The 12735-nt window shown below is 35.4% G+C and overlaps 1 non-coding gene across 1 annotated transcript; it reads left to right on the forward strand.

Annotated features, from left to right (window-relative positions):
* Nucleotides 1–369: 369 nt before the first annotated feature.
* LOC141624149 (small nucleolar RNA R71) lies at nucleotides 370–476 on the forward strand. The gene has a single exon (XR_012533960.1). It is a non-coding gene; the product is annotated as a small nucleolar RNA R71 (small nucleolar RNA).
* Nucleotides 477–12735: the final 12259 nt, after the last annotated feature.

The following is a 12735-nucleotide window of genomic DNA, read 5'->3' on the forward strand; positions in this document are numbered from 1 at the left end:
GTTCCACAATTCTCACATATCCCACTTGGGATTGATGAAGACGCCGTCATGGCATTAACATGATGCTTTGGTGATTTGGAGGCTTCTTCAAGTCTAGCCATAGCTTTTTCGAACTTCAAATTGATGGTATGAATGTGAGCACTAAGTTGAGCACCCAATTGAGTAATAGAGTCCACTTTATGCTTTCCTCCTCTAGTAGCCTTCCGAGGTCTACTATATTGTGAATTATGGACCGCCATTTCCTCAATCTTTTTCCAAGTTTGATTATCGTCAACTTCGGTGAAAATACCATTTGATCCCATGTTGAGAATGTTTCTTGAGTCTTCATAAAGACCATTCCAAAATTGTTGTACCAAGAACCACTCACTAAGTCCATGATAAGGACATGAGCGACAAATTCCTTTGAATCGCTCCCAAGCTTCATACAAGGATTCTTCATCTCTTTGCTTAAAGCCCGTAATTTGAGCTCTTAGCATATTAGTCTTTTCCGGTGGGTAGAACTTTTTGTAGAAAGCTAGAGCCAATTTCTTCCAAGAGTCAATTCCAAGAGTAACCTTATCAAGGCCTTTCAACCATTGTTTTGCGGTGCCAATTAGAGAAAAAGGAAATAAGACCCATCGAATTTGGTCTTGAGTTACACCGGTTTGAGAAATCGCATCACAATAGTCACAAAAAGTCTCCATGTGAGAGTGAGGGTCTTCACTAGGCATCCCCCCAAATTGGCTTCTTTCGACTAATTGGATAAATGCGGATTTGGCAATGAAATTTCCGGTTAAGTGTTGTGGTGTGGGAGTACCATTGGGTAGGTTCTCCTCGGTTGGTACGGAATGTGATGAAAATTTAGGCATTGTGGGTTGATTTTGTGTTGGATTTTGTGTTGGGTTCTCCTCACCTTCTCTTGCAAAAGGGTTGATGAACTCAATAGTGTTTGGTTGAATATCTAGAACCTCACCAATACCTCTCAAAGTTTCTCTAGCAAGTCTTCTATTGTTTGTCAAAGTCCTTTCAATTTCGTAATCAAATGGTAACAAGTTACCTTGTGATCTTCTAGACATGCAAAATATCAAAAAACTTGAAAATAATTAGAACAAACCTTGAGGAATTTTACTTCCCCAAGGCAAAGAAAGACACAACTAATAACAATCTAAGAAAATCTAAATCAAGTTAACACCGTCCCCAGCAACGGCGCCATTTTTGGTTGGACTCTCTTGAGAGATTTAGTTTTCGGTACTTGTCGTTAGGAGCACCTAGACCAAAACACTATTTATAACTCCACAAACAAGTCTACAATTAGTAAAGAGGCAAGTAAAGGTCGGATCCCAAGGGACGGGAATTGAGATGATATTATCAATTGCAACTAGCGGTGTCTAGGGGTGTCACAATTTGGGGTTTGAATAGAAGATCACTAAACTAAATAGCTATGAAAGTAAACAAGCAAGATGATTTAAAAGGGATGTAAACAATTGATAAATGGCACTAGGGTGTCATGGGGTCATAGGGGATTCATGGGAATTGATCATACAAACATATTCTCAAATTATAAGCAAGCAATTATTATTGTGATGGATCGAGTTGGTTTATGTCTTACAATCCTAGGAAAGTTTGGGTCCCGGAGCCGAATCGATTAGATTGTACAACACCTACAAGTCGACTTAATCATACCTACTCAACTATATGCATGGTCTAATGAGACTCGAGTTGGTTTATGTCTTACAAGTCTCATTGAAAAGATAGGTGATGGGTAAAAAAATGCAAGGATTCATAGGCTCGCATTTCATCAAACATAACATGTGCATAAGTTGAGATCACAACAAGCAAGCAAATAAACTATGAAAACATATTAATTTAAGCATGAATCATCTCCCATGTTGGTTTCCCCTAATTACCCATTAACACTAGCTAAGGAAACTACTTACTCATTATCATGTTCAACATGCTAGCAAGGTTGTCAATCATACCAACAAAGTGAAACATGATCAATAAATGAAGATAATTAACAATAATTAAAAAGGGATTAAGAGAATTATACCTACTAATGATTCCAATAATAAAGCAAAGAATAATAGAAGTACTTGGTGATTGATTGGAAGGTTGTCAATCTCCCAATAATAACCCAAATAATATTCAATTACCCAAAATGAAAGATGAACAAAAGAGAGATTAAGGAAATGAAATTTGTATTAAGACTTGATTAAAAGTTGATTACAAGATTAAAGAGAGATTAGATTGATATAAACTACACTAGAGATTTCTAAGAAGAACATGATTATCTAATTAGACTAATGGGGTATTTATAGTGGGGATTAGGTACACAAATTAGGGTTTACTAAGGGCTTAAATGACGATTAAGTCCTTGAGGAATCGCTCCTCTCAGAAAAATATGCGAGTCTCCTTTTTCCTAGTCTTTCCCGAGGTATGCGCATCCTTCATAGAACAAGTAGAAGTCGGATTAGCTGTCACACAATCCGAGCGTCCATAGCACGGGACGAGCGGATTCTCTTCTCGTTGGACGAGCGGATTGTGGTGGTGGACGGGCGGATTGTGGTGGTTTTGGACGAGCGGTCTTCTGGGGAAGCCGCTCGGATTGCTTGTCTTGGACGGGCGGATTGTGGGCAATCCGCTCGGATTGTAGATCAGCTTCTTCCTTTTTTTCTTTTCTTCCTTTCTCTTCATACAATCCTTGAGGATTTCCTCGGGGATGCAAGGATCTTTTCTCATCATTGCCCATCTACTAGAATATGTACAAAGGCCTTCTAGTCTTGTCTTCCCTTTGATGCTTGGTCATTGAATTCAATCAATTTAGCTCCATTTTGCCATGAAAATGCAAGGTTTGCACTCCTTTCCTACCAAGGATCAAAACCTCAAAGAATATGCAAAACAAGGGACTAAAGACACTAAATAACCCAAATATGCACTAAAAAGCATGGGAACGGTGCTAATTTGAGGACTAAATATGCTCAAATTATGGTCACATCAACGAGGCTCTGATACCAATTGAAGAGTCTATCACACCCGAAATACTCGAGAGGGGGGGGGGGGGGTTAAATTGAGTATTTAAAAATTATGCCTACTTTTTATTTTATATCAAGGTAATTAATTACTTAAAGTTTATTGATTAAACTTTAACTAATTAACTAAATGATTATGAACATAATGAAGTGACTAAAATGAAAACTGCAAGGACACACGATATTTGAAGTGGTTCAGCTTCACACGTCGAAGCCTACGTCCACTATTCTTGATTAATAATTTTAGTACCTTACTCCGAATTACAAAATTATCAACCCAACTCGTATAGTTAACTCTAACTATAACTCAATTTGAATATCACTATATATTCGATTTTGACTATCTTAAGTTACTAAGAAAGCACTTGATTGTTCTTCTAGGTGTTTACACAACTGAACGAGTAAGAAACAATATGAAGTACTATTATCTTATGACGTAACCTTAAGAAATATAAGCAAATTAAAGAGCACGACTTTTCGTAATATTTCCAAAAGCAAAACAATAAAAGAATTAAGAATTAAACTCAAATATGTTTGCAAGGATTGTTGTATTTTGAAAAGCTTATTTTATATAAGGAATGATCAAGTGTATTTATAGTAGAAGAGTGAACTAGGGTTTGCTTGAAACCCTAGGATGCCGTGAGATAGGCGGCAAGATTTGCAAGAGATAATTCCTTATCTCATTACTAATTTAATCCAAGATATTATAGTTTAGGTAAATAAGATAAAAGTGAATCTTATTTGTTTTCTAAAACTATATCTTTAAGATGTTTAGATAAGTAAACAAATCAAATCATATATTATTAAGATAGGAAAATATCTTATTTAAATATAAGCTAGATTTGATTAGATAGCTTACTTATACACAACAAATCACACGCCCCAACGGTTTACAGCCCACGGCCGAAACCCTAGGCCCGTGCTCATCTTGGATAAAAATCTCTCTTCTTGGATTAGGGTTAGGTTAAATAAACTAGCAAACCCTAGGTAGCATGACGACCCATAAGTCGTTTTACTAACCAATAGAGATATGCAAGTTATCCATTATAACAACCCATATATAAACTCTACTATAGATACAAATGATTTCGAAATATGTTTAAAGAATTTTAACCTTTGAAAAATGATTTTAAAACTATTAAAATCGCTCTATTAAAATGCTACCTAAAGTTATAGTAGAAACAGCTATAACTTTAAGTTTGGTGAGTAAAGTTATAGGTGAAATAGCTATAACTTTACCTTCCCAATATTCTTATCTTAAGATACCGTCATTAGATGAAGACCTATACTAACTAATCATCCTGGAGAACTTCAGTGATAGGATCTTCTTTTTATCTTGACCAAAAGCTCTTCATCTTGAGCTTTGTTAAAGACATGATCTAGCCTTTTGCTTGAGTAATCATCATACTTGAAACTTGTTACAGTTACTATGACGCTTTAAGAATCTTCAATGTTATACCTCAAGCTGCTATTACTTGAATGATGCCTCACAAATCTTCAATGTTATAGCTAAGAATACTATAACATTACTTGCTAAACTTGTAATCCTAAGCTAATCTAACAAAGACTAAACAAACGATTACGAGCAAGAGTTTATATAAAATGAGGCACACACTTGTCATTATCAAAACTTAATCATATATCTATATGGTCCAACAAACCTCATATCTTCTTCATCAAACACCACACTTTCGTACTCACAAGAGCTCAAAGAGATTGGCTCTTCCAACTTCACATCTTCCATATCAAAGGTTGCTACCTCAAATTCACATTCATGGTCAATGCTCAACAATTCGTGAGGGGTGGTTGCTTGGGTTGCCTTATTTGGGAAATTCAAGTCGTTTCCAACTCCTCACCTTGAGTAACAATGCCTTGGAGGACATTATCCCTATTTTGGCTTTCCTCTAGCATTTGTTTGAAGAAGTTTTGTTGATCTCCCATCATTTGGAGGATCACATTTTGAGATCTTCTTTTGGTGGGTGGGTGTGAAAATGGTTGTATTGTGGCATTTGGAATTCATTGTGAAGTGGGTATTGGGAGGGTGGTTGTTGTGGATAATGGATGTGGGGGTTTTGGTGGGAAAAGTTGGGGTAGTAGTTAAAATTTTCGTTGTATGAATTGTAAGGTAGATTTGTGTTGACTTGCTAAGACAAGGAAACAACTAAAACCAAGGAAACTACACAAAAACGGTAAGATCGAACCTTGAGGAAGAAGTTCCTCAAGGTTAAAGCAAAATTAAAATTGACAAACAAACAAGAAATTAATCAGGAAACACCGTCCCCGGCAACGTCACCATTTTGATGGAGCGTTGTCGTCACACGCCCAATCAAACACATTTATATTTCTCAACAAACAACTAGTTAGAGTTTAAGTCGAGGTCGATCCACGGGATGGTGTGCTTTGCGTTCTAAATCTATCTACCTCAATTTATGCTAGTGTCACACTTGATTTGAGTTGGAGTTGGTGGGTCTAAACTAATAGAAGCAACAAAGTAAAACGAGCAATAAATTAAGAGATGTAAACAATTAGTAAAGATACTAGGATGTCATGGGTTCATGGGGGATTCATGGGAGTAGATCATACAAGCATGTTCTCAATTAGAAGCAAGCACTTATTGTTGTGATGGGATCGAATTAGTGTATATCTTACAATCCCTAGGAAGATTTAGGTCCCGGAGCCGAATCATCTGGATTGTACAACACCTACAAGTCGACTTAGTCTCCTCCTATTCAACTCTATGCATGGTCTAATGAGGCTCGAGTTGGTTTATGTCTTACAACCCTCATTGAAAGGATAGGAGATGGGTAAAAATGCAAGGATTCATAGGCTCGCATTTCATCAAACATAACATGTGCATAGGTTGAAATCACAACAAGCAAGCAAATTAATTATGAAAACATATTAGATTAAGCATAGATCAATCCCCATGTTTGTTTTCCCTAATTCCCAACTAATCCTAGTTAAGTAACTACTCACTTATTATCATGGAACACATGTTATCAATGGTATCAATCATTACAACAAGTATAAACATGATAATAAAGTGAGGAAATAAACAATAAAGAGTAAAGAGATTATACCAAACTTAAGATGAACAATTGGAAAGGAAAGAATAATAGAAGAAAACTAGATTGATTGATGAAGAGTTGTCAATTCTCCAATAATAACCCAATAATCTTCAAATTACCCAATAATAAACTTGAACAATAATTAAGGAAAGATTAATGTGGGATGATTGAGATTAATCTATTCTAATTTACTTCTAATCTAATCTAAGAAAGGATTGCCTCCACTCAGAGGGATTTTTTCCTTGATTATTACAGACGGAGTATATATAGTAGTACATCATTAGGTTAAGCAAGGGTAGGATAGTAAATAGCAATGCTAAACGTTGAATAGGGAATTGCAAGTCCCGAGGGAAATGCGCAGATCAAGCTGCTACTACTGGGGGGATCCGTGCGTCCTGGCTTGAGGCACGGTTGACTCTGTGAATGAATCCGCTCAGATCACTAGGAGGACGCTCGGATCAAAGCTCCCTAATCCGCTCGTCTCTTCGTTGGGCCGCTCGGATCACGGTATTCTGGTATGCTCGTCCTATGCTTAGGACGCACGGATCCTAGCACAGGATTCTATCCTCTTGCTTAAAAGCCTATGATATATGTATACTCTTTATTCTTACTTCATTGGTCATCGTTCTTTCCTCCTCTTCATACTAGTCCATCCAAGATCGTCATCAAGCTTTCAAATATGCATGGGAGATGGGAATTCCGTCTCATCATCTTCTTTCCTACAAGACGTATACAATGCAATAGGAAAGCCAAATAGGAAGGAATTTGACGGATAAAATGGTCATGAAGTGCTATATTAGTATGCAAAACGGGTTCAATTAGGGGACTAAATGTGCGCAATTAAGAGTCACATCAAAGTATCTCAAGGGGTGTGTTGAAGTTGTAGGGTGTTGTCCCTTGCACATTCAAGTAAGACTCTAGAAAGGTCAAGTCGAGAAGGGTGCACCTATCTTGTTCTAGCCTTCCATTTATGGTTCCGGCCACAAACCGCTCAGTAATCCAAATCACCGGATGTTGGATTGCAAAGATATAACATATCTTGTAGGAATGAAGTTGGTCTAGAGTCAACCTATGGTCTCTATTGCAAAGACGGAACTCCAACCCAACATCTTTTCGCCGATTGGTGACAACACGGTGACTACACAAAAACTCTAGTTTGAGACTCAAGTAAGTGTCCTCATGGGCATAGAACATATTCTCAAGACCCAAGCCATTGAAGAATACCTCCGTTTGGTGCCTTATACCAAGTATTTCTAATGCATCAAGATCAATGAATTGAGTAGGTTCATAGTCCTTACCTAGCAATTGCTCGAATCGTTGGCGATGTTCATTTTTGGTGAAGATTACCTTCGGGAAATACTCAAGTTGTGCAACACCTTGTATCATTACATTCTGTTGGCCCTTTGCCTCTCGTGAGGCGGATCAAGTAGCACCCTTGCGACGCTTGGGCGTGGTCTCGGCAACCTTCTTGCTTTTGCTCCTTAGATTCATCATTTCTTGATGTGGTTGGTAGGGATTTGTTCAATTTGTGATGCGGTTTTTGTTGATATTTTGTGAGGAGGATGATGAGATTTGGTTTGGATGTTTATAAGATAAGGGAATATGGATGGTGGGGGAGGCGTTTATATCAAACAAGGGTGCTAGGACGAGCGGGCTAGGGCTGAGTTCGGGCGTACCAAACTGTAACCCAACACTTATCCTTTGCAATCCGGGCGTCTTGGCTTTGGCTCGAGCATCCTGATGTTGCTGCACGGACGTCCTTTCAAGGAGACGCGCGGATTATTTCCCAGCTGGTGTAGATACCCAGTATCTGCACCTTCCAAAAACCACCCGATGATGATCGGACTATAACGTGTTTGATATGCGTGCGTGGATTGGCTATACATAAGACGGTTTAATGGACTACTCGGATATGAAAAATGATTTCATAAATGGTTTTCTAACTTCATTTGCATTAAAATAACACTATTTAGAGTTAAAACCGTTTTCGGACCCAAAACCGACTCAGAAACCTGCAACTCGAGTCAACCTGAGTCAACCCGAGTCAACCCAAATCCCGAATGTCGAAAATAATGCCATGAATGTCTTTATCATTTCATTTCCATTAAAATGACCCTAATTAGAGTCAAAATCGACACCGAGCCAAAAACCCACTCGAAATTCAAATCCCGACTCACACGGGTCAAACCCGAGTCAAAGACACAAAATACCTACCCCAAATATCACCCAAGAGGAAGCTTACACGGCTAAGCAAACCTCAAAGACCACAAATCACAACCAACAAAACATTGGTTAGAACAAATGCAAAATCCAAATTTGCGAAAGGGACAATACACCCACTTGTATCTCAAGTTAGCTCGCGCCTCTTTAGGCATGCCCTTGGCCAGCAAGCAAACTTAACCGACTTGCTACCACCTCCATTTCTCTATAAATACCAACCTTCACACACCATAATATTCACGCGAGTGTCCGCCCCTCACCTCTCTCTTAAACTTTTAGACCTCACTTCCTTAGTCACAAAATCGACACGTGATTACTGTTGGGAAATGTGTCCTCAACGATAGTGCGATCACATGATTTAAATATCATTATTAAATCTCATTACAAGAATACGGAAGGGATGATACATAATATATATAGTCAACTGGTCCACACATATCGGTAATGATTGGCTGGCTAGAGTTTGACATTACTGTCGTGCGACGGTGGTGATTAGTTGATCCCTTGAGGTCACACCTAAAGGGTGATTCCCTTAATTGAAAAGGTTAATTGGTTGTATGCCGATACAGATTAATTAATTCCTTAAAGTTGAACAAATTATTATCATAAGAGAGAAATGACATCTTATTATAATGTGATTAAATGAGATTTTATTTAGTAATTTAAGAAGTTATATTACTAAAATTAATCGGTGTTTGCGAAACACGCGAGATGAGAATGATAAGTTAGTTATAATTACAAGATGTTGTGAATTATACTAACTAGTAATTAAATGACCATTTTATGAGAAAGTAATTTTATATTACTAGTCAATTTGTTAAATATGATTTATTTAATTTGTAAATGATATTTAATTTGTTAAATATGCATTTTAAATTAAAACATGACATAAGACATGTCACATGTCACATGACGTACAATTGTACAATTGACAAAAATAAAATGGACTCCATATTACATGATAACCGAAATTGGGTGGCTCTTTTTAGTAGTTTTGTATTATTCATTTGTCTTGTTCATTTGTCTATAACAATTGATAGTGACTTGACTATGCTAAAGACTTACACATTTTTGTCTTGTGAATATAAAAAGGAAAAATAAAAGAGCCTATAATGACCCCCATCCAACCGGTTTTCATGCACAATATTAGAGAGTTTTTTCTCAATAATTCATTCTCTTACATTTTTATGAAAATACTTACCTTCTCTCTCGTGTTCTTCATAAAATTCATTTTTATGAATCTAATTTGTATAAATCAATTACTAATAATACTAGTAGTAGTATATGAGTATTAGTAATCAATTTTAAGGTAAACCACATTACAAATATCTAGTACATGTTAGTTTGTGGGATTAAGGGATAGTTTTGGGTGCTACTAATTGGAGGGCTTCTAATTTGAAGTCATGAATGTTCATCCATTAATGGAAAGCTCAAGAACTAACAAGAAGGAGATCTTGGTTGTGCCCATATGATGACCGAAATTATCATAGTAAGGAACATGAATTCTTCTCTTACCTTTTTAGTTTGCATGCATAAGATCTAGAATTTATTTTATGACTAAATAAATTTGAAACATATAAGAATATGTTAAGTAATGAGATATAGATTTCCAACAAGCGGTATCAAGAGCACAAGGTTGTTTGCATGCAAATCGGTTATAGTTTTTCCGAGTTATACGATTAACATATAAAACTTGTAAATTTGTGTTATTATGATATATCACGAAAATAATATATGCATGTTAAAGTTTCTGATCCTAAAATGTATTTAGGATATTTTGGTTAATTTATGGATTTTATTGTTCATTTTAGATTATGTTGGCATTAAAATGTGATTTTTATGATAAAAATGTCAATTTTGGACGAAAATTAGCTAAACTTCGAATTTTCTGGTGGTTTTTGGATATGTTTTCACATATATTATTTTTAGATGATCTGGAAATTTTCAAAATTTTTGGAGTTCTTATGCTCGAAATATGGATTTTTCATGATAAAAATCGAATTTAAATGAAAAATTGGTTAATATGAGGAATATTTCGAATCTGGTCATATAAATTTAGTATGTTGTCACATGCAATTTTAAAATATGTGTGTAAAATAATAGGCTATAATGAAGTCTTCATGCATGATTTATGGATTTTTGATGAAAAATAGCATAAATAGTGACTTAATTAGTGAAAAATTGCTAAAACATACTTCATGACTAAGGAAAAACGTCACATGTTGCATTTTATTATCTTTTTTAGATCTAAAATTGAAAAGTTGAAGTGTATAATTTTTCTCATGTTTTTATGATTTTATATAATAAATCCGATAAACCGCAACATTGTTTTTCCCGATAAATTTTCAAAATTTTTAACCTAAGTTTTTTGAACATTATGAATGTCATGGTATTTTTCGAGAATTTTCATGAGTTTAAATTTCAAATTTCAAATTTATTTGAAATTTTTATGATATATTTGGAGTTTATGCATTTTATTGTAATTTTGAGTCCATTAATGAACAATTTTAAGAAATATAAGTTAATTATAGTCAAATGGTTAGTGGAGACTAATTTTGAGTCCTAAGATGGTTAGGGTAATTAACTTGTGCATAAATATGAATTTATGTATTTTATTGTGATTTTATAAGTTTGAATCACGCAAATCCGTAAAAACCGTTTAATATACGATATTGGCTCCTTAAAGGCGATTTAGCATAAAATGGGGAATGTTTATACATATTATAATGCTGCATTTTATTTATTATTGTCATAATTTTATTTTTATGTAATTTTTGAATTATGTAATTTTACTTAGTATGGCCTTAGTTTTAATTGGTATTACCCGATATGTATGGGAATATCGATTCGGTTGTAATTTATTGTGATCTCGTATCACCGTTTTGTAATTTAATAGATTCATTTTATTTTAATTACAAATGTATAATAGGAAATTATGTAATTTGTTATGTAATTTAATTATTTCGGAGTTCCTTGAAGACGGTGTCACTCAAGAAGGCGATACATAAAGACGGTGTTACCTCGAGATGCGTGCCAAAACCGAAGTTCAAGGGACCAATGGAGTTGGTTTCCGAATATGTAATAGTTAATTAGATTTTCTATTTTAGGAAGGTCATACTAGGATTTAATTTTATGCTTTGCATTTTATTTATATGTTGCATGCATCGCTAAATCGCCATAACTAAAACATGCATCATTCTTTTAATCGACTTTATCGACCGTGTCAATTACAATTATCGTAGTTCACCGCTTTGGTTCACTTAAAACGTGATAGATAATAAATTGACATCACCTCTCGCTAAAATAAACAATTGAGACTTAGCCTTACCAAAAAGTAGAAACCATGAAAACCTATTTCGCGAGGGAGTGCACTCGGCCACCCCGGGGTACAAACCTTGTTACGTAGGGGAAGTGGGTGATAAATGTCTATCCACCGAATTCATGTTGATGAGGGTTTCATCGGCTACCCCGTGCCCAAGTTAATGTGAATTTGGATCATGGACACATTTATTCGAAATTTGGGTTGAACTCAACAAAAGTAATTGATAAGGGTTTCATCGGCTACCCCGTGCCCTTGTCGGATGTGTTTTGGGCTAAAGATAAATGTTAATGTAATTTTATCGACCGAGAATTCTAAAAGTAGAATCGATTGAAGAGTTAATCCACCGAGTTATATTGATAAGGGTTTCATCGGCTACCCCGTGGCCAAGTTAATATGAATTTGGATCTCAGAATCATTTATCATAGTTGGGTAGAGGTCACTATGTAAATGCTTTACTTGTTATCTACAAGTATTATTATAACGATGAATGTTTTGTTTTCATTATTTCGTTACCATATTGTTCTATTTCTTTACCACAATTCATATACGATATCATTTCGTTTTTGATTCCAATCTCCATTAAAACATCGTAACTAAAGACAAATATGAATTTGCTTCTAAAACCTCAAATGAACCATTGCTAAGGATCTCTTGTAAAGAGTATAGATAAAAGTTATTCATTCTCAAACAGGTTTTTGATTCTTGACTAACACATCTACTTACAATGAATTGTTTCTAATTTTGGTAACTAGATTTGTTGGAAATCAAAATTGACCAAAATATCGCAACCACTTCAATGAAAGTGTTAAGACTAAAACGAACAAATGAAGAGTAATCTTCATGAATTCAATTTTGCTTCTCAAAGCAAAGACTCATTGAAATGAGTGCGAGCATTCTCTTAAACCGTTAAGATGAGGACGAGGTTCAAGAAGTAAAAATAGAATGGAATTGATACAAGGTAATGTTAAAAGTAACGTTATTGAGAATGACAATACTAAACCTATCAATCCCGACCGATAAAGTTTCCATTGTCTTAAATGTTGGACACTAGAAAGGAAACTACCCCAAGTTGCTAAAGAATAAGCAAGTTAGTTGTGGGACATCTAATAAGACTTAG

This window comes from Silene latifolia, chromosome X (genome assembly GCF_048544455.1).
Source record: "Silene latifolia isolate original U9 population chromosome X, ASM4854445v1, whole genome shotgun sequence".
NCBI lineage: Eukaryota > Viridiplantae > Streptophyta > Magnoliopsida > Caryophyllales > Caryophyllaceae > Silene > Silene latifolia.